We start from the raw sequence: 22,300 nt of genomic DNA on the forward strand, positions 1-22,300 counted from the left end.
AACATAAAGCACGCCACATTAACATCCTCTTCATTTGCAGAGTCTCAGCTGACAGCTCTTGCCGGAGCATGTCACAGAAATATGCAGCTGAGCGAGGCAATTGCTGGTGAGGCCTTTTTTTTTTAACTCCCACTCAGACATTTTGTACTTGGGTGTGAGAGGGCCCGATTTACATTTTGCCACTTACGTAAAGCGTTACACAGAATTTCTAAATAAACTGAGTCCATGTTTCCGATTCATTCCTGGGCAATTTGGCCTGCAAAGGAGTGGTGCCCTGGGAGGTGGTCCAGCTGGCCTTTCCTTCAATCGCTTTGGTTTCCAAACTACTCCTTCCATCACAAGCATTCACAGAGGCGGATACAGTAACCATGTCTGCTCACCAGAAGAGACGACTCTTACGAAACTCAAGGAAGAGAAAGTCTCAGCTGAAGGAAGTTATCACCAATGTCCAATGCAACTGAGAGGCCAAATAAGATGAGACTTCAAAGATAAGGAGGGAAAAGGATCCATTGATCTGAAGAATGAATGTCGATGGGGGTGGGAGTGGGTGGGATGGACTGGGAGATTGGGATTGACATATATACACTAATACGTATAAAATAGATAATAAGAACCTGCTGTATAAAAATAAAATAAAATAAAATAAAATTCAAAAAAATAATAAAGCCTAATGCGAACGTTCAAAAAAAATAAAATAAAAAATGAATGAATGTCATGTGAGACAGTTAGTTTGGAAAAAGCTCTTTTGAAAGTTTGGTTTAGGAGAGGAAGAGGGAGATGAGAAAGAAAGCTGGAAAAAAAACCAGAGCCCAAGGGAGATTTTCTTTGTTTTTTGTTTTTTTAAGCTGAAAAGAGACTTGAATTCATCCTTGCCGGTGCAGGAAAACTGGTACAGACTAAGTGATGAATATATAGTAAAGAGGATGCCAGCAACCCATGGGGTTTTTTCACTCAAGAGGTGACGAGAGTGAGGTTCTGAATGGAATTTACCAAGTTTGCTTCACTTTGCTGCTTTTGCGTTAAGTAGCTGCCTTTTTTGTTCTCACCTGCTAAGGAGTACTATGTCTCTAACAAACTCCCATAGAAGGTACACATCACCTTCCACCCCAGGAGGGCTGGTCGCAGGGAAAGGGACTTGTTGGTAGAGGATTGGGTCATAATGGAAAATACCAGGTTGGCTAAAAAGTTCGTTCGGGTTTGGAAAAACCGAACCCGATATACATATACATTACATATATATTACATGTATATACATATACTATATATATAGTATATGTACAATATACAACATATATATTACATGTATATACATATGCAATATATATATTACAACAAGATTTCGAAAATTCTATTTAGAGTAGCTTTTACATTTTTTGTTAGTTTTGTTTTGTTTTACTTTTTTATTGAATTAAAACACTCAGTAAAGTATACTAATCTCACAGTAGAGCCAGTTGAGTTTTTACATACATATACACCCACATTAACTGTCAACAGTACAAAATACAGGACACTCCCAAGCTCCCCAAAAGGCTCTCTTACGCCCTCTCCCGTCAATACCCACCCCCATAACCGCTGTTCGGACTTCAGGCACTACAGATTAAGGCTCCTGTTCTTGGGCTTCATATAAATGAAATTACACATAAATGGCTTCTTTTGTTCCCCGTAATGTCTGTGAGATTCATCCATGTCTGGTGAGTATCGTTATTTTGTTCACTTTTTATTGTTCACTCCTATTTATTGCTGTCATGTATTCTATTATATGAAAATATGGCAATCCATGTAGCCATTATCCTACTGGTAGACGTTTGATTGCTTCTGGTTTGGAGCTCTTACAAATGACGGTGCTGTTGAACATTCTAGAATGTCTTTGGTGGTCATAGGCACTTTCTTCTCTTGGTGGTAACTCTGGGAGTGAGGTGGACAGGTTGGTGTGTGTTTAGCTGTAGGAAGGAAGGACAGGGTGCTTTGGGGTTGTGGGGCTTCCCATGACCCACAGGATGAGGCCAGGGCTTTATAAGCCATGGTACCTTCCATCCTATTGCCCTTGTCTTCTTCTCTGAACTTATCTCTCACCACAGCCCTCCTTCACTCTGCCCAGAAGCCATCTGAACATCGTACATTTCCCCCAACATTCTTAGTCATCTGGTGTCTCCACGCCTGTGCTCTGGCCGTCTCCTCAGCCTGTGATGCCTCTTCCCCTTTTCTACCAGACAACTCCAATTTACCCCTGAAGACTCTAGGCAAAAATTACTCCATCACCAGATCTTTCCCCCGCCTTTTTCCTTCTCCCCTGTCAATAACATTTTCATCTGCGCCCGTAAGTTTTCTGCGTTCATGTTTATTAGCCCCAATCACTCTGTGTTGAGATTACTTGGTTGTGAGATAGCGACCTCCTGCAGGGCAAGGCCTGCATCCTGGTCATCGCTCTGTCCTCAACTCCCGCACAAGACCTCAAACTAAGAAGGGTCTTAATAAATATTTTTCAGGTTTAATAAATGAACTGGATTTCTTTTTAAGGAGATGGCCTACTTTTTCCTCCCCCAAGATATAACAGTAAGAGATGAACCAACCAGTTCTATAACGTTTCAAGTGGAATTGCTTGTCATACCTGCAACAAACAGGGAAGATGAAAGTGGACAAGAGACAAGCTCTAAAAGACATGCTGGTGATTCAGACTTTGTTTATGTCCCATAATACCAAACACTCTCAGATACAAAGTATTATTTATTTATTTTGGCGAGCTGTCCAGATGTTTCCAGATATCCAGATGTTCTCCCTGATATGACGCAAACAGCTCTGTGTCACATTTTATTAAGCTCTTTAGTACCATGGAGACAGAGCTTGAATTGAGTTGAAAATTCGGTAAAGATAGAGCCAAGGGCAGGAACTTTGACCTACTCACTGTCCTCTAGAAAAGACCTGTGAGATGTGGCCCAGAGATGAATCCAGAAGATATACCTGAGATATGCAAAGTCGTCAAAATCCAACCATTCCAGAGAGTTCCCTGGGTCAGTGGGCTTCCACTGATCCATACAGTCACTTGAAGGAGCATCCCGCCTCACCGTTCCAATCCTTCCTGGCTGTGCTGGATAACAACAGCCTTCTCCAAACATGCCGAGTACTTTAGACCTCTAAGCCTGAGCTTATGCTCGCTCCTTTCTCTATGACGCCTTTTCCCAGTTCCTACCCAGCCCAGCCTTTCCCTCCCGGTGCCCCACCTGCCCCCGAGATGAGCGTGATCTTATGCTGTCTTCTCTCAATCTCATCTCCCTCCAGATCCTTCCAAGAGTCAGCTCAGATGCCTGCGCCCTACAGAAAGTGATCTCACGCTACCCAGATACCAAGTTCTCCCAATACTCTCTGCTCCCTTTTTCGGGGTCACTTGGCATTTTCTGCATTTTAACAAAACTTTCTGTGCATAGATTAACACCTCCCACAAATACTAAGTGCTTTAAGGGCGTGATCTATATCTGCTATATATTTGAGCCCCCAAAATCAATTAAAATATTGATTGAATGGGACAATTTCCATTTACGACTTACAGGCATAATCTGGATGTCGTGAATCAAGGGAATGGAGGAAAGGGCTCAGGATTAGGCGTCGGGCTGACCTGAGTTCCACACTGGATCTGCCACCACCTAGCTCCACGTCTTTAGACAAGTCCCCTCAGCCCTCTGGGCCTCAGTTTTCCCATCTGAAAAGCAGCAATGTCTTTAAACCTGTTGTAAGAGGATAGCTGTTAAGGCAGAGTTAAATGTGGTCGCGGTGCCCAATGACGTTAACATTCCTCTTTCTTATTCAGGGTTAGGGATGAGTGAGTATTGGGAGATGCACTTTCTCTGTTCAGGGAAAGACACCTTCATTGTACACATTTGACAGAGAAGAAGGACACAGCAGAACTGATTGTGCCTTTGTGTGGAGGCCTGGGATTCAGGCTGACTTATTTCTGTATCCACAATGTCCTTCCTGGCCTGGCATGTGAAGGCCTTAGGTCAATGTTTAGTGAATGAATGAAGGCCTTTATCCAGCTGAGACTCAGAGGAAAGCCAAGGATATTGTTCCCAGAACTGCGGACGGGGAAGGAGGCTGACCTTTTAGAACTGAAGCATTGGATCGGGGAATATCTATCAGCTGGACTGAAAAGCTGAGTCCCCGGAGAATTAGACTTGGGCTTCGTAAATCACGCTCTGGCTCCGGTTAGGATCCCTCCTTGAGCCCGGGGTACGGCTGAGCCTCTCACTGGGAGTCATATGTCTCCAGCTGTTAGGAAAGGAGGATTGGGCCGTTCAAGAGCCTGACAACAACTGTCTGAATCTCTCTTGAGGACAAGTCAGCTACATGTTTCACGCGGGCCCTTTGAGCTCTCCGGCTTCCCCGGTCCTCCGCCTGTCTGCTGAGCGGGGCTTCCCGCCCTCTCTCCCTTCATCCATCCTCTCTCTCTCTTTCTCCTTTACCTCCTTGATCATGCAATGGCAGGTTACACAAAAGCCGCAAATTCCAAGCTATATGTAGCATAGAGCGGCTGTTTGTCCCGAAATACCACGTCGCTGACTACAGCAAACACAAATTACAAGCTTTATCTAATCACAGTTATGGGACCGGTCATTTTTGGTTTCCAAAAATGCCTGTGAGTGGCATGCTTCTGCAGCTGGTGGTAGCACCGGCTTGGGTTTCAGATCTCAAGTGCACACAGATGCACAGGGAGATGAGCATCCCAAGTGACCGATTCAGAAAGGGAAATAGGAGAGGGAAGAGGGGAAGTACAACTCACCAGATAAACAAACTCCGCTGGTTGCGACCTCAAAAATAAATTATTTAAAATCATCAAGTTGCATCACCACTGCACTGAAGGTTATCAGCACCGATCTCCCTGGCACACAGTTTCCTAACATAAGAGGTGACACCAAAGTCATTCTCGAGTGGCTGCACTGGGAACTGGAGAAAATGAAGCTTGCTTGGAAATCACGGATGTAGTTTTGGGGTAGAGTTTTCTTCACTTATCTTTTCACCAGGAGTAGATGGAGGTGGCTCGAGGAAAGAATGAGGGGCTTGGAGTCTGGACCCTGGGTTGACTTGTGACCATGACCTAGGTCACTTCTCTGAGTGACCTTCTGGGTCAAGGGAGGCTGACAACACCACCCAGCTCGCCGGGCTGACGGGAGGGTAAGATGAGGGTGCGTGTGGAAGTGTCAACCACATATTCGGCACGTATCAGCCTGGATGAAAGCGATTTGGCTGCTGGCTGGGAGCTGGATTCTCTTTCTGCATCAGTTCGTCATAACCATTATGACTACTTCTTACTCCCATGCGTGTGGGCTTCACTTGTGAGCCACAGGCGGGGCGGGGGTGGGGGGGTGGGCAGCTCCTCTCGTCTCACGCGTAATGAACTCAGTCTGTGATTCAGTGTCAAACACGGCCACTCAAATTCAAGCAGTGTTCCACTGAGATTCCGGGGCACATGTGTGCGCACTGGGAAGGGGAGCGCTCTCTGTGAGCTTTAAATAGCCCAAAGACGTGCTTGAGCGATCCTCTCTGTTGAAGCATAAAAGCGCTGAGGAAAGCACAGCCCTATAAATACCTACATTCCTCCACACCAGATAGAAATTGCACAAGGCCACCGTTTCCAGAAGACGTGAGCTCTCACAGCGAGCCTCTTTGGCAGCTGAAGCCTGACTTTCCAGGGCCGGCAGAGGGAAGAAGAAGGATGGGCAATTCCACCCGTGGCTGAAAGTAGTAACAATGAAACAATGAACGGACGGTCGGAACTCAAACTGACTCTCACTTCCCTAAACTATACATAAATCACCATTTTCTTTCTCCTTGACTTCAATTCCACGTTAGTCCTTCTCATGAAAGGGTCCTTCAAGAGAAAGAACTGGAATTTGTGCATCAAATTCTTGCTGGGTAATGCTGGAAAATTCAGCGGTCCCCCTCACTCTGAAAAGAGAGGGTGTTGGAGGAGCCTTCAAGGCCCCTTTAAGCTCTAGCATTCTATTCTACGGAGGCCAGTTCGTCTTGGGCAATGGGTTGGAATAAGGCTCTTACACAAAGGAACATGGTTATTTTTACCTGCCATCATACCTGTTGCAAGCAGATGAATTTCCCCACGTCCCCCAATAGATGAGTAACGTAGTTTACTAGAGATCATCGTTTCTCAGCCTCTACCACGTTGGAAAAGGGATAAAACTCTGTAGCTGAGTCCATTGAAGCACGAGCCACAGTGCTGAAGGTAGGTGGTTTCTGACTTCAAAGCAGAAACCCTAGAAGAAATCAGAGTAACAATAAAATCTAGCATTTGCAGAGTCTCTCCTATGTGTTGCACAATATACTTGAGGGTTTCATACCTCTTATTTCATTTCACCCTCAGAACAATCCTATGATGTAGGTGTTTTTATTACCATTTTATCAACGATGAAACTGAGATTTAGAGATAAAATAACTTTCTCAGAGTATTTCTCTCTGTCTTCTGACTACTAGGAACTTCAAGGTTAACTTTGGTCAAATACAAGTGCACAGGGGTTTGTACTTGTGGTTTTGTTATTCCCAACTCCATTTTTTTCTCCAGCCCCTATTTTCCTGTCTTCTTTCTCCCTCCTCCCGCTTGTAACTTACTTTTGCGTTTTTCCTATAGTATAAAGCAAACGTACATCCTTTTTGGAAAAGAGAGAGATGTAAACACATGGAAGAGCAACCGCCGGGCATTGGCACAGCCTAGATGAGAACTCAGGTCCCAGGCACCTGAGCAGCTGCCATCTCACATGGTCTCTGCTCCTGAAGGGGCCGTTTGCCTATAAACCTGCATATGTGAAGGTGAAAAGTCCACAGGAGGTCAAAAAAAGACTCCCAACCTGAAACTACCACCACAGGCTGCTCAGGTTCTAGCTGAGGGTGGGGTGGGAAGTACCAAGGTGGATCTCCAATCTTCCTGTGGAAGAACTTCACCTCTTTTGGTGAGAGGTTCAGAGCATGGAGACCCAAGAATAAGGCCCTTGAAGAAGGAAACCAAGAGTAACTCCTGACTATTGGTAGAAGGCAACCACCCACATGGCTCAGGGAACTGAAATGCTCTAGTATCTCTTTAAGGAACATAACTATGGCTTTCAGAAACCGCAAGCCTGTGTCTACCCGAAAAATCTGTAAGAACCTGAAAAGAACCATCCACAGTGACACGAGAGAGCTTCACAAGAGGGTGGAGTGCAAGATAAAAGGGCGATGATCTGTAACATCGTTGTGTGTCTGCAAGACACAGTTGTGGGAGTGTAAAGGGGCTAAGGAATCCATTTATAGTGCATAAAAATTGGGGGCAAGCTTAAGAAGGTCAAATGAAGCTACAAATTGTGGCTGGGAGAAAATAAAAAGGAAATGAAAATTAAGTACCCAAACTGTGATAGACATTGTGCTGTTTCATATCCCTTCCCTCGCTAGTAATAATAAGGACATCCCTCTGAGTTAGGTCTTATTGTCTCCGTGTGGGTAAGGGGGAGTAAGGTTCAGGGTGGTTAAATAACCTGGACAAGCTAGCAGGTGGCAGGACCACGTTCATACCCAGGCATGGTCTCATTGTAAAGCCCGGTACTTTATGCCCAACTACACCACTTAGAAGGGATGACTCAAGTTCAAGTTCAGTGATCACCCAATAATGGTTGTATATCTTAAACGGACACTAACCCAAATATCAAATGGCCTCCCTTTAGAACTTGCCAAATTGATGTAAAGCTCATAGGAAATATAAATACAGGAGAACCCATACACAAAAGAAAATACTGTAAAAATAATCAATAATAGAAGAAGGAGACATACTAGGAGTTAAACCAAATCACAAAGTAGGAATAATAAAAATTTACAATACTCAAAGAGTAAAGAACGTGAATTTTTATAACAGAGAAAAGTACATAGGATTATTTAGTATATAATCAAGTAAGCATCAGTGGCGATAATTAACTCTTATTTAATCAGTTATTTTATGTAACTGGATCGTAATTTGGAGATAAATTAATTTAGATTACACCTTGTGTGATATGAAAAAACAAACTCCAAATGGATTAAAAAGTGAACTATTGAAATGAGCCATAGAAATAACTGAAGTAAAATGGAATATTTAATCACAAGTTTGGAGGAATGTTTATTTGGTAAATAGCAAATAAAAGTACAACTTCCATGGGCTTCCCTGGTGACGCAGTGGTTGAGAGTCTGCCTGCCGATGCGGGGGACACGGGTTCGGGCCCCGGTCTGGGAAGATCCCACATGCCATGGAGGGGCTGGGCCCGTGAGCCATGGCCTCTGAGCCTGCGTGTCCGGAGCCTGTGCTCCGCAACGGGAGAGGCCACAGCAGTGAGAGGCCCGCGTACCGCAAAAAAAAACAAAAAAAAAGTACAACTTCCAAAGGAATAAAAAATTCAACTGTATAACCACAACTTCTCCTCAAAAAAAAGTAACTCTCTTCAATAAAAACAAATGCCATTAAAGTGAAAGGAAAGCTATTTATTTCTAAAAATATGGTACAGGTGGTTTAATTTAATACCTCTGATGTATATAGATAGCCAATACAATCAGGACCCAATAGAGTAATGGGTAAATATCAACTAACACAAGGACAATTCTACAGCGAAAAGAAGTATATTTTCAACCTCAGAAAATAAAAGTGTAGTAAAGCACTATTTGATACATATTTTCTGATGGCACTGTATCTTGGTTTTCTTTTAGAAAACAATACAATAATATATAACAAAATCTCTAACACTATTTGTACTCTTTGAGCCAGTAAATCTATCATAGAAATTTATCCAAAGGAAATAATCCAAAAGAATCAAAATTTGTTAACACATTTCTTCTCATTGTATCTAGATGAGAAGACGAATGCTAGCTGAACCTATTGTGATCACCATTTCACAATATATGCAAATCAAACCATCATGCTATACACCTTAAACTTATACCGCGATATATGTCAATGATTTCTCAATAAAACTGGAAAATAAATTGTAAACATAAAGGTGTTCTTTGTAACAATATCTGAGTAAAATAGAAAAAATAATTAAAATTAATGCCCCAAAAGAGTGAAGTGGTGAAATGCTTGTGGTATAACGACCAGATGGAATATTAGGCCCACAATATAAGATGACGTAACAACAATATTGGTGGGGGAAGGGCAGTTCCCAAGCACAAGTGTGGACTGAGGGTGCAAACACATACAAGTGTATGCAAATGCAAGACTGCTGGCAGGGGCCATGGGAAAAGGGAAGGGATGTGATGAGTCTTTTCCATATTTTGAATTCCCCTCAATGTTGTTCTATGAGGCTTTAACCATTATTTAAAATCTGGTTTAAACAAGGCATTACTGAGGACCCATGGGACACCTAGCAGTGCTGCAGATACTCCAGAAGAACATCCCTGGACCTTGCTGCCAGGAGACACAGTCCACCTCTACCTACTACTGCCAGAGCGTTGCTCCTGGAACAGGAAGATAGGATGGAAAGAATCCCAGTCCCTTTCAGCAGTTTGTGTCTGTGTTAGTTACCTGGGGCTGCTATAACAGAGAGCCACAAACTGGGTGGCTTTAACAATGGACATTTGTTCTCTGGCAGTTCTGGAGGCTAGAAGGCTAACATCAAGGTGTCAGCAGGGCCAGGACCATCTGGACTCTCCTGGCCTTTTCCTGGCACCTGGTGGGGACCCACAATCCTTGGTGATTCTCGGCTTGCAGGTGCAGCACTCCAGTCTCCGCCTCTGTTGCCACGTGGCATAGTTTCTGTGTCTTCATATTATCTTATAAGGACACCCGTCATATTGGGTTAAGGGCCCACCCTAATGCAGTATGACTTTGTCTAAACTTGACTAATTGCACCTACAATGTCTATTCCTAAATAAAGTCACATTTCATAAGGCACTGGGAGTAAGAACTTTCAACACATCGTTTTGGGGAACATAATTCAACAGTGTCTAAGCCCATGAGCTTTCAAATCTGACCCGCCTCATCTCCAAAAACCCCAGATGCTTTTGCATCTTCTTCCTGCAATTCTCTCAATTTTCCCATCGATATGATATAGGCAGGAAGTAGGGCATAAAAAGTAAATTTCATGGTAGCCGTTTGGGGGGGCCATCATTTTGCACACGGCCACAGACACTTCTTGCTGGAATTGCCTTGGATGGGCGATCTGAGGATAGATAAGTAATGACCTCAAGGAGGGTTTTCAGAGGAGCCCTCTGATGTGGGGGTGGAGGACTACTGAGTTCCATGGTGCTCTGTTAGTCTCTCGTTGCTCTGGCTCAGCAAGAGTTAAATAAAGTGATAAATAAAATGATGATCGCTAATCATTAGAGAAACGCAAATCAAAACTACAATGAGGTATCACCTCACACCAGTCAGAATGGCCATCACCAAAAAAAATCTACGAACAATAAATGCTGGAGAGGGTGTGGAGAAAAGGGAACCCTCTTGCACTGTTGGTGGGAATGTAAATTGATACAGCCACTATGGAGAACAGTATGGAGGTTCCTTAAAAAAACAGAAGTAAAACTACCACACGACCCAGCAATCCCACTACTGGGCATATACCCTGAGAAAACGATAACTCAAAAAGAGTCATGTACCACAATGTTCACTGCAGCTCTATTTACAATAACCAGGACATGGAAGCAACCTAAGTGTTCATCAACAGATGAATGGATAAAGAAGATGTGGCACATATATACAATGGAATATTACTCAGCCATAAAAAGAAATAAAATTGAGTTATTTGTAGTGAGGTGGATAGACCTAGAGTCTGTCATACAGAGTGAAGTAAGTCAGAAAGAGAAAAACAAATACCGTATGCTAACACATATATATGGAATCTAAAAAAAAAAAAAAAAAAGGTTCTGAAGAACCTAGGGGCAGGACAGGAATAAAGACGTAGACGTAGAGAATGGACTTGAGGACATGGGGAGGGGGGAGGGTAAGCTGGGACGAAGCGAGAGAGTGGCACGGACATATATACACTACCACATGTAAAATGGATAGCTAGTGGGAAGCAGCCGCATAGCACAGGGAGATCAGCTCAGTGCTTTGCGACCACCTAGAGGGGTGGGATAGGGAGGGTGAGAGGGAGGGAGACGCAAGAGGGAGGGGATATGGGGATATATGTATATGTATAGCTGATTCACTTTGTTATAAAGCAGAAACTAACACACCATTGTAAAGCAATTATACGCCAATAAAGATGTTAAAAAAAAAAATTGGGCGTGGAATTCACCCGAGATTTATGGCAACCATGACTGGTTTCTGTCACCCTTAGCTTTGGGGACTTTGGAGGCCACCGTGTGGAACAAAAGGCAGCCAAGTGTCGTCACAATAAGGCATCAGCAGAGACAGAAGCAGAGTGGGGGGGGGGGGGGTGGGGGGGGGGGCGGGGCCCAGCCAGATTGAGAGAGCCCAGAAGTGCTCAGCAGAAATTCGGAGACGTTTAGGGACAACTTAACTAACTATTGGAGGCAATTCAAAATGTTCCAGACAAACTTTAAAGGGCTTCTAGCAGAAGATTCTTGAGCTCCGATGGAAATTAAGTTCTTGCCCTGTAATCTGTGTAGTCTCCCTTTACTGATAAGGTCAAGTCCATGCCCTCGTGATTTGCCCTCAACCAACCTCCCTCACCTCGTATTTTACTTAAACCTAAGTGCCAGCCTGACGTTTCCTAAACTGACCTTCTGGACTTCAGCGCACTTTGCACACGTGCTCCTTCCTCCCAGGTGCCTCTCTGGCTTCTACGCCTGGAGAAGGGAGCAGCTGATGCTGAGATTCTAAGGTTCCAGCTCAAAGAGCCCTCCACTAACCTTGCCTGCGATCATTTTCTACATTTTCTCCACTCAGTCATTAAGTCCATTCGATGTTTAGTCAGCCATTGAATAAGTATTTATTTATTTATTCATTCATTCATTTATTTTTGCCAGGCTGCCTCTGAGGACTTCTTCCTGCCTCTTCCCAGCTCCTGGCGGCTACAGGCAATCCTTGGCGTCCTTTGGCCTGCAGCTGTGTCACCCCAGTCTCACCTCTGATGTTGAATGTCATTCTCTTCTTCCCCTTCTGCGTGTCTCCGTTTCTCTGTGTCTCGGCTTTCAATCTCCCTCTCCTTTCTCTTATAAAGATACCAGTCCCTGGGCTAGGGGCCACCCTAATTAGCACTACTTCATCTTCACTTTTTTTTCAGTTGACATGTAATTGTCATTCTCTTGAATATTTATTGACAACTGACAATGTGCTGGGAACTGTGAGTCACGGGTGAGAGACAGGTGGATGGGTGGATGGATTATGGAGTTTGGGCTTGTGGAGAGAGTTGGAGGTTCGACTGGAGAGCTCTGTGGGGTTGAAACAAGGGACAGTTACAGACCCCGTGCACGTTCCACAACAGCAGGCATTTGGAAGCCCTGTGTCAGGACAGCAGTACGGCCCTTTATTCCCAGGGCAGCTTGTCCTCTCATCATGGACTGCTGCAGCCTACATAGGAGAGGTACCCTTTGGGATGGGAGTTCTCACACCTCAGTGAGGAGTCCGGGCACACAAGGCCTTCATGGGCCCAGCCTGTCCCCATCTGCGGCAGTGGCCAGACCAGGTGGCCTGAAGAGGAACACAAAACCTCTGAGAGCGGCCTCCCCATCCTCCCGTGGGAAGCCCTGAGTCCCTTCCCCAGGGATACAGGAGCGCCCAGTGCTTTGCCTTTGGTGTCCAGCAAGCGTCACTTCTTGACCCGGGAGCCACATTGCTTTCCCTGAGCCCAGTTCTAATTGGAGAAATATTCCAACTTCGAAAGCACCAGGGAAAGTTACTAACACAGCCCCGGTCCTTGTCAGGCCACTGTGTGCTTCTGTTAGATTAGAACTTTTATTTCCTCCTCACTCCTCTATTTTTGATTTCATATACTTCCTCTATTTGCTGCGCCAATGGTCCAAGCCACCCCCAACATATCACTTCCACAAGAGAAATAAGCAGAGATAAATGAACCACTTCTTCCTCGGTTCTCCCGCAGGGCTCTGCCCTTCCCTTCACCACTGCAAAAGCCACAGCTCGGGGGAACTGCCGGTGTCCCTGTCTCTCTGCCCCCTTGGACTGCGAGCTTCCCAGGGCAGGGACCCTGCCTGCTTCTTCTCTGTCCCCCAAGCAGAGCCTGGTGCATAAGGCACATATAAGTACTGACTGCATGGAGAGAATAAAATGAAAGTTGGTTATGCCTGTGTGTTCTGATGCTTACCTTGATTTCTCAGAGTCCCACTGGGTGAATCCAAATGGGAGAAAATTATGTTCTTTTCAGGGTCTTGCTGTCCTCCCCAGGTTGCACAATTTTCTATTTCCGGACCTGTGTTCAGAGGAACAAGCGTTGCACAATGAATGAATGAATGAGAAAGGCAGGACTGGAACATCTCTTAGAGATCAGCTCAACCGACCCCCAGTGACTGGACGGACCCTGAGACTCAAGGTCTGGCCATGAGTCCCTGGCAGGCGCAGGAGGAAAATGCAAGTCTCTGGATTCGCAGGCATAGTGCCTCCTTCCGCACATCACCTCCTCATTCAAATCCGTGTAAAGATGTTCAGAACATCGAGGGTCAGGGTAGAGGGTCATCCTCCAGCTGGATGCTCAGCTAGTCCTCCCTCCCTCCCCACCTATGAGCTTGGCAGTGCCCAGGTGTACCATCGATTCTATCCAGGATACAAGTGATTTCCCAACAGAACCAAATAATGTTTGCAAAGGACGTCTGAAAACATAGTAAGAATGAACACAGGGAGCTCGGCCTTGCCAGTCTCTTTGCTTCCCTGGCCCACGGCCACCCCATGTTGGTGCTTTCTCCTGCCCAAGGAGACAGAGGGAAACCTGAAGCTCCTGCAGGGAGTTGGGCCACAAATGCAGGAGGAACACTTTCCTCACTGATATTTCAAGACTATTTCACAATCGCCAAACCACCAGCCACACGCAATCACTGGCTTAAAAGCGAAAGATGCAGGTTTGGATTGTGTGTGTGTGTGTATTAAAACACAAATAATAAGGTCTGAAGGGAACTGAGACAGCCAACAGAATTCCTTGTAATGCCAGGGTGAGTTTTGGCCAAACGGACATGTTTAAGGCAGGAATAAGAGAGGCTCACACCAGTCAAGAGCCATTTGCTGGATCACCAGACACGGGGGAAAAAATCTCCCCAAGGCAAACACAGAATGTGATATACGAGCACGGAATTGTGTTTCTTAAACACAAATCAATCAATAAATGTTAAATTAAAGGAAAAACTGGAACTAGTATCGTTTTCACCTTTCGCATTTAATATTTGGGGTGCTGTGATGTCACAAGTTGAAAGATCAAAAAGGAAGATTTCACCAAGATCACAAGAACAAAATGTAACAAGGTTTTATTTTTGTTGTTGTTCATTAGCTTGTTCATCTGTTTCAGTTTTTTGCTAAAGGAACAGAGAGGACAATATACCTCTGAGGTAGGGTTGCCAAATAAAATACCGGGCACTCAGATAAATTTGAATTTCAGATATACAACAAGTACTTTTTTGAGTATAATTATATCCCAAATATTGCATGGAATATACTTGCACTAAAAAAAATAAAATGTTATCTATGCGAAATTCAGATTGAATTGAGTGGCCTGTATTTTTACTTGCTAAATCTGGCAACCCTACTGTCAGACTGCCAGCCAGTAAGCATGGGTACTTTATTTTTGAAGACTGCAACATTCTCCATGCCTCCCACAAGCTTTCTTGCAATGTCAGGCCTGGAAGCTGATCTAGGTCAATGTCCTCATTTTACAGATAAGGAAACTGAGGTCAGGGAGAGGAAGTGACTTGCTCAAGGTCACACAAAGATTCAATGTTACAACCAGGGCACAAATCCATTCGTACCGCCCCAGGTTGGTTTGCCACAAATAAAAGAGGCTCGGGTTACTAAAGGGACATCTACAAAGATCGATCCAAGGTTCCAACCACTCCAGGATCAAGTGGATATAAAAATAATTTATCTAAGGTCCTCAGGCTTATTCACTTGGAAATGTTAGATTAAAAGCTGGAGAATCATGAACTTCAGTACCTTCATATGCCCAGAACCTTTGACTCAAATGAAATTGTACACGAAATCCAGTGTATAAAATAAAGTAGAAACTAAAACCACTACGCTTGAAACCGCTATGCTTGAAGCATCCCAAAATGACACCTGTGGATTCTCTCAAGTCCCATCGAGCACCATGGAATGACCACTGGTGTGATGGAAAAAGCATAGGTTTTGGATTCAAAGTCTTCACCACCACCGTGCTTGGGTCAAACACTAACTTCACTGAGTCTCGTCACTCAAATAGAGAAAATAGCAGTTACTAATACCAAGATGGCATAGCATGCCCTAACATCTATGTAAGTGCATCGGATGCTGGAGAGTAGTGTACCAGGAAGAGTTCATCCGGGTGTTTGCTTTTATGTAAATGAAAGAAGAGTTCGTAGAAAACTGGGTGGACTGTTCATTAGCTCTATTTTTGCTCTACTTGCCGATCCATTCTTTTGCAATTTTTTATTATTACGCCTCTTGAGATCTTAGGGAAGGATTCTGACTGGTCTACTGTGGCCCTTGATAATAGATTCTAAAGGGCCGAGCAGATTATGACCACAGTGTCTGTGAAGGCTGGCCACGGAAACAAAAGCTATGGCAAATCATTGGCCTTTCCAGGCAGCCAGGACCACGCTCCCTGACCAGAAACCTCAGCTGCTACAACCCCTTGACCCTCCGGCATCTCAGGTGAGTTTGTCCAAAGTTCTTGGTTTCTGGGAAGACATTTGGATGTCCTAAGAACATCTGGTACATACATAACACAGGCTGGGTCCACATAGACGGCTACCCTCTGACTGGTTTGCAAAGGGGGGACTTGCCCAGAGCCGTGTCCGGTGGCGCTGTACTTGCTGGCATACTCTCCCTCCGCAGGCCACTGTCTGGCCGTACACTTTTCACACCATCCCAGGTTGAGATCTCTTGGACTTTATCCTTCTTCATTTCCATTCACCATTTGTCATCCCCAGGCATTCTAAATTCTAGGCCCTTTTTTCCTAGGAATACAACCCAGGACCTTAGGGAAATTCTGAGAAGCAGGAACCCAGGGTCGTTGCCTTGGACTAGGGTGATAAACAACCTGTATATTCTCAGGCAAGTCGAGTCTTCACTTTGTGCTTTGGTTTCTACAAAAGAGCACAGACTTGCCTGCCTCACTAGGAGGCTGGGAGAACATGAAAATCCTGGCCTATGCAGAATGGTCTATAAAACACTGTTCAGATATCAGGTTTTATATTTCTACTGGGGCTTTGGGTCTTTAATCAACTCTATATTCTCCCATCCTAATGCCTTATAGAAAGTAATTGATCTGTAAATACTTGGTCTCATTAAAGTGAATTCTTGATACTGGCCAGATTAAAATATTTGTTGAAATACACAAAAAGATTGCTATTTTAAATCGTCTGCCTCGTCTATGCTCTGAGTAATGAGATCTGCCATTTCTGCAGTACCCTAGTGGGCATGTTCTTCTACATGGAAGGTTTATGTGGCCAGAGTTCCTTCTCTGGTGATGGATTTCTAAGACAAATGAGAAAAACATGAAGGACTTTATTTCATTTGGTGGCAGAAGTGGTGGGGCTGGGTTAGCCCGGGCCCCAGTGGGAGTGGAAGGAGGTATCAGTGTGTGTGAATTGGTTTCTCCTCAATAGATCAATTAACCAGGACTTGGTCAGACTGAGAATGAAAAGAGATGCATCTAGAAGCCTCTACTGAAAGTCCTCTGCCCTGATTTCTGCATGTTAAGTCTCTTACAAAGCCATCCCGTACATATGAGGAGTCCCTGAGTGACTCTCAGGGCACATTTACGTTTGAGGGTAAGAACGAATACGACTCCAATGGCATCGGAATTTTCCAGTGCACCAGACAGATTTGCTCTTCTAGAAATACGTGTAGCCGTGGGATGGGAGAGTTCACAAGGAGACTTGGAGACAGGGCCACGTGAGACTGTTTGCAAATTCCTCGAATTTTGAGGTTGAGGAACTGGGCTCACCGAAATCTCACTCCTTTAGCAGAGGGTAAAGGGGCATTCACGAGACAACACTGTCAAAGGAAAGGAGAAATAGAGAACATGGAGAAACCTTGGTCTTGTGAAATCATTTCCATGTCAGATTCTTACACTGTACTAATAGGGGTCTGTATCCCAGGACCTCACTCCATCCCACAGCCCTGTCTGGGTGTCACCCCATCCTCCCATCAAGTGTCAGAGGGCACTTGACCTCCCAGAGCTACAAGCCTGTCCAGGACTGCCATGGCCATGGTGCCTCCCCGCATTCACGTTTTGGAGTTTAGAAAGGGTTCTCCCATCCATGAACTCATTTGCACCTCTCTGTCACCCTGGAAATAAACATATTGTCACACCCACACTCCAGAGAAGACCAGCCATAGCCTGCCTGCACAAGAGGGAAAAAGCCCATTTGCAATTATGAAATAATATTTAAGCTACGTAGGGATAAACGGAGTGAAGAAATTTCCTGTCACATTTATGCTTTTGGAAAGCAGCATTTCCAGAGAGTAAGCAGAACCAAAACCAAAGTATTAATTGCCTAATAACCACAGTTTTAACTGCATGGAATTTTATGAGATGGGCAAATTGTGCATGCCATGTTTCTAGGCGAAAGGACTGAAAATTGTCATTTTTGATTTGTTTTTCTCAATAGATTCTAGTCATTTCATTAATCTTTATTAATGAGATGGGTGGGAAATGTAAAGCAAGGCCAAAAGGTTGCTTGAACTCCTCAGAATTAGAGAAATGTGATGTATAAATAGAAGTTCCCTCACCACCCACCCCAACTCCTACCAAAATCTGTCTTGTTTAGGGAATAGGCATTTTTCTCCATTAAGCTGGCTTTATCAAAAATGTCAGGGCTTGCCTGGTGGCGCAGTGGTTGGGAGTCCGCCTGCCGATGCAGGGGACACGGGTTCGTGCCCCGATCCGGGAAGATCCCACATGCCGCGGAGCGGCTGGGCCCGTGAGCCATGGCCGCTGAGCCTGCGCGTCCGGAGCCTGTGCTCCGCAACGGGAGGGGCCCCAACAGTGAGAGGCCCGCGTACCACAAAAAAAAAAAAAAAAAAAAATGTCAGCATGGAATTGGAGGCTCTGTAGGCAAGCCTGCATTGTAAGTGCCTGCAAGTAAATTGTTCTGACCTGAGGCGCTTCTCCTTGGAACAGAATGGAGAGGCTGTGTGGTTGCTTGGCACCCATGTGGGTACAGGCTCGCGGCATGGACTTCCCCAGAACTCTAGAACAGCCCAAGTGCTTATCCACCTTCTCGTTTTACAGATGAGGAAATGGGGATTGAGAGGGTGAAAGGCCTTAACTGGCCATATCCGCTCCGACGGTGGTGTGGAGTGTGTGTGTGTGTCTGTCTGTGTGTGTGTGTCTGTGTGTGTGTTGAGGTGAGAGGCCGGGTCCAGAAAAGGATTCTTTGGGAGGTGAAACCTAGATGGGTCTCAAACGGCCAGCAGATGTTACACGGGTAGAACAGAGTGAGGGATCGTACATTTACTGAAAGAGAATAGTGACGAAGTGCAAGAAGTCTGGGTGTTGAAGGGATTGCAAGGGGTTCAGTTTGTCTGGGGAGGTGTGGAGATGGGGGCACAGAAGAGCAGGACCCGGATCAAGGACCCTCTCGTTCATTCTGACTGCCTCTACCTGCACCGGGCCAGCTGCTGAATCCTGGGGAATGTGGACAAATCCCACCAGCTGTCTGTCCTCACACGGGGTGCTCACCCGCTCTCTGGGTGTCAGCTGCCTCCTGTACATCAATACCCCTCAGGTGTCTATCTATCTCCAGCTAGACCAGATCTCCCCCTTGAGGGCCTCACCCATCTTACGCCATCTGATTTCCCATAGGAATAGAAGGCCATGCTACCAGACATCTAGGGCAAAGGGAAGGGAGGCACTGGGGAGACAGGTGGTGAGAGACGGGGCATTCCCACCCCTTTGAAAGAGTCACGGCAGTCACTGGGCCCCCCTTCTTCCCTTCAACGTTTCTTTCTATCCATAGTCCCAGAAGAGTGGAAGCCAAGGGGACCCCATGAGCTCCAGGCCTGCATGGCAGACCTATGGAGCAAGGTTGAGGCTTCCTTTCCAGGGACCGTCTGTCTCCTACCCAGCCCTGCAATATCGCCCTCCACCTCGACCCCTACCTGAGCAGATGGTCATGCCATGCTGAGGCATCAGCATTCAATGCCTTTGTCATTGCGGTTGGGCTACCGGTGAAAGATACAAGGAGTTCTCTGGAGCTGAGGGCTGCTCGCCACTCCAGAATGGTCCCCCTTCATAGAAGAGGTCTTCAGAAATAGGCCCGCCCTCCTGGCTTCAGGGACAGTGGCATTGTTTTTCTCTCTGTCATTGATAACTTGAAATTTTTGAGTGGAAGCTGTTTTGATTGCTCTGGGAAAAACTAAGGGGTCCAAGAAGCCTGTAACTGCACTGGTTCCACCCATGGCTGGAGTTAGCTAGTCCTGGCTCAGGAGCATGGAAGGTGCATGTCACTTCTCAATGCCACGGTCAGTGACGTCAACTTGGTGGCTTAAAGTCAGTCCTGGGGGGAGTACTTGCACATAGATAGCAGCAAATATTTCCAACTACCTCTGGTTTCATCTCACGTCCACACAAAGCCAACACTCAGACCAGAAAACTCACTTCTTTGTACAAAGGAAGTGCAGAAATCTCTTACTTAGGAATGGTCTGAAAAAGTGAGAAACGCCACACCTTTAACGAGCACTTGCCTGACAACCTTCGAACAAAGAGACATCACGTAAAATTATTTTATTTTACTTTATTTATTTTATTTTTTGCTCCAGAACAGGGATTCTTTTCAGAGTACAGTAACAGGAGACCTGAATTTGGAATCAGATGGTTTAAGTCAGAGCCTCACCATTAATTAGATACATGTGCTCTTGGGTTAGTCTTTGAGCCTTAGTTTCTACACCTCTAAAATGAGGCTGACAAACTACTTCTGATCCCTGATCATGAGGATTGAACAAAATAATAGACATTAAACATGGGATTCTGGGCAAGTAGCAGATAGTAAAGGAATAACAGGGGCTAAAAAATGTGGGGACTATCTTGCCAACTGAATGCAGGGTTCGTCACTTCCTTTATGGGAAATTCTATCCGTCCAGGTGGACTCAACATTGCTCCAGTGTTCGGCATCTTCATCTGCACGAGCCGCTGTGATCCGTGCTCACTCAGCCGAAGGGCTGTGAGGGCAGGTGAGGGAGGCTTCACCACCTTCCTCTGCCCTCTCTGCCGGCATTGCTGGCGATGACTCCCTCGTGTTGGCAAGCATGTGATGGAGAGCAGAAAGTGTCACCCCGAAGTAGGCTGCTCTGGCACATAGATTATTTTGAATTAAATCTACTTAAGAAACAGCAAGGACACTCTGACCCTTCTTTATCCCCCTGAAAGCAGGGAATAAATCTCCCATGTAAAATGTACCCTCCCTGTACAAGGAGGTAGAGAGACATCCTTATCACCAGAGGTAGGGAACTTAGGGTGGAGAAGGCTGTCTAAACAAACCTTGTTATTTCTTCACTAATTTACTGCCCAAAGCCCAAACTCCTGTCTTGTCAATTCTTCACAGATGTTTCGTTTCTTTGTCTAAAAGGTATAAAAGCTGCCTGCTTTGGTCACTTCTTTGGGTCATATTTTTATGGACTCCCGTATATATGAAATTAAATTTTTCTCCTGTTACTCTGTTTTATGTTGGTTTAATTGTTAGACCAGCCAAAGAACCAAAAGGGAAGAAGGGAACAGTTTTTCTTCCCTACACATGCCAGCTCTAGAAACTTTTCTAGCTGTAACATCTTTGATCTCTGGGAATCTAGACTCATGAAGAAAAAAATCTTATTAACTGTGCCATGCACACGCTTTCTTCCCCTAAGATCTCTGGAGAAAGAGTTGTCTGTGGCTGAGAATCTTAAAAGAATGAGTCCTAGCAGAAGGTCTGAGGGCAGTGTTCTTATTACTACTGCTGCATAACAAATTATTCCAACACTTAGTGGCTTGAAATAGCCATTTTAGTTTAGGCACGGATTCTGTGGGTTGGGAATTTGGAAAGGGAACGGGCTTGACTCTGTTACCCACTCTCTAAAGACTCAGTTGGAAAAACTCAAAGGCTGGGGGTGACTTAGCAGCTAGGGACTAGAATCATCTGGAAGCATCTTCACTCACATGTCTGGCTGTCGGCAAGGACCTCAGCTGGTGGTGTCAGCCAGAGAACCCACACGTGTCCTCTCCTTGTGACCTGGGCTTCCCCACAGCATGGCAGCCTCAGGTTTCGTAAATGTCTGCTCAGGACTCCAAAGGCAAATTTCGCAGCTTCAAAGGTCGGAGCCTACCTCACTTCCCAGCCCCACCCTTCTTCGAGCTGGCCTCAGAAGTCACTCAGCATCATTTCTGCAGCATTCCATTCCTTCTGTGCAAGTTGGGAGCCCTGCCCAGATTTAAGAGGAGGGGAATCAGACGCCACCTCTTCGTGGGGAAGTGGCAAGGCTCTAGAAAAGCACATGGAATGGGAGGTATAGTTGCCACCACTGTTGGAAAACACAGTTGGTCACAGAGAGCAGTAGATTTCTCATGTGGGACCTTCACCTTCCCATCTGTATAATGTGGACAGCTACAGCTTGGATTGTCTGCCCTTGGCCTTTATAGGGGTCTGCTGCTCTCCAAGCCCAAGTCTGGGTCAGGTCCATCATTTCTTCATGATGTTCCCATTAAAAGGATTTTGCAAGCAGCTTGGGGGCCAAATCCATGACTAGTTCATCTGGAATCCCATCCACATGCTGCTCCTGGCACAGAACAAAGCCTGAAAATGTTTATTGAATTGGGATTATTAGGTTATTCAGATCTTATAGAATACAATAATTTTAATAAATGTTTATGTAGTGCTTCTTATGTGCCAAGTATTGCTCTAAATGTTTAGAGATATTATTTCATTTAACCCTCCAAGGAGCTAGGGAGGTAGGGACTAGTGTTATCCCCATTTTACAGAGAAGGAAGCTGAGGCACAGGCAGGTTTAATGACTTGCCCAAGATCACTCATCTAAGAAGTGGCAAAGCCAGGATTTGAACCCAGCAGCCTGGTTCCTAGAGCCTGCCTTCCTCACCACTATCCCACACTGCCTCCTGGGGTATGGAGAGCCCTGGTCAAATAAATGGGCTGTTAAGGGTCCGATGGTGATTCCGCCACCTCCTTGAGCTTATGCCAGCTTTTGCCCCTTTCCTGTGTCCTTGCCTTC

The 22,300-nt window shown here is 45.3% G+C and overlaps 1 long non-coding RNA gene across 2 annotated transcripts; it reads right to left on the reverse strand.

Moving 5' to 3' along the window:
* Nucleotides 1–1,374: 1,374 nt before the first annotated feature.
* On the reverse strand, nucleotides 1,375–21,419 carry LOC113619846 (uncharacterized). 2 transcript variants are annotated; one of them, XR_003432556.1, is made up of 5 exons: nucleotides 21,234–21,419; nucleotides 13,221–13,325; nucleotides 6,082–6,260; nucleotides 4,772–5,724; nucleotides 1,376–3,719 (listed from the first exon to the last, which is right to left on the reverse strand). It is a non-coding gene; the product is annotated as an uncharacterized LOC113619846 (long non-coding RNA). The 2 variants fall into 2 exon arrangements; XR_003432555.1 differs by having other exon boundaries at nucleotides 1,375–5,724; nucleotides 21,234–21,414.
* Between the last annotated feature and the right edge of the window lie 881 nt (nucleotides 21,420–22,300).

Source organism: Aethalodelphis obliquidens, unplaced genomic scaffold (genome assembly GCF_003676395.1).
Source record: "Aethalodelphis obliquidens isolate GAN/ISIS:26980383/991018 unplaced genomic scaffold, ASM367639v1 scaffold7, whole genome shotgun sequence".
NCBI classification, from domain to species: Eukaryota; Metazoa; Chordata; class Mammalia; order Artiodactyla; family Delphinidae; genus Aethalodelphis; species Aethalodelphis obliquidens.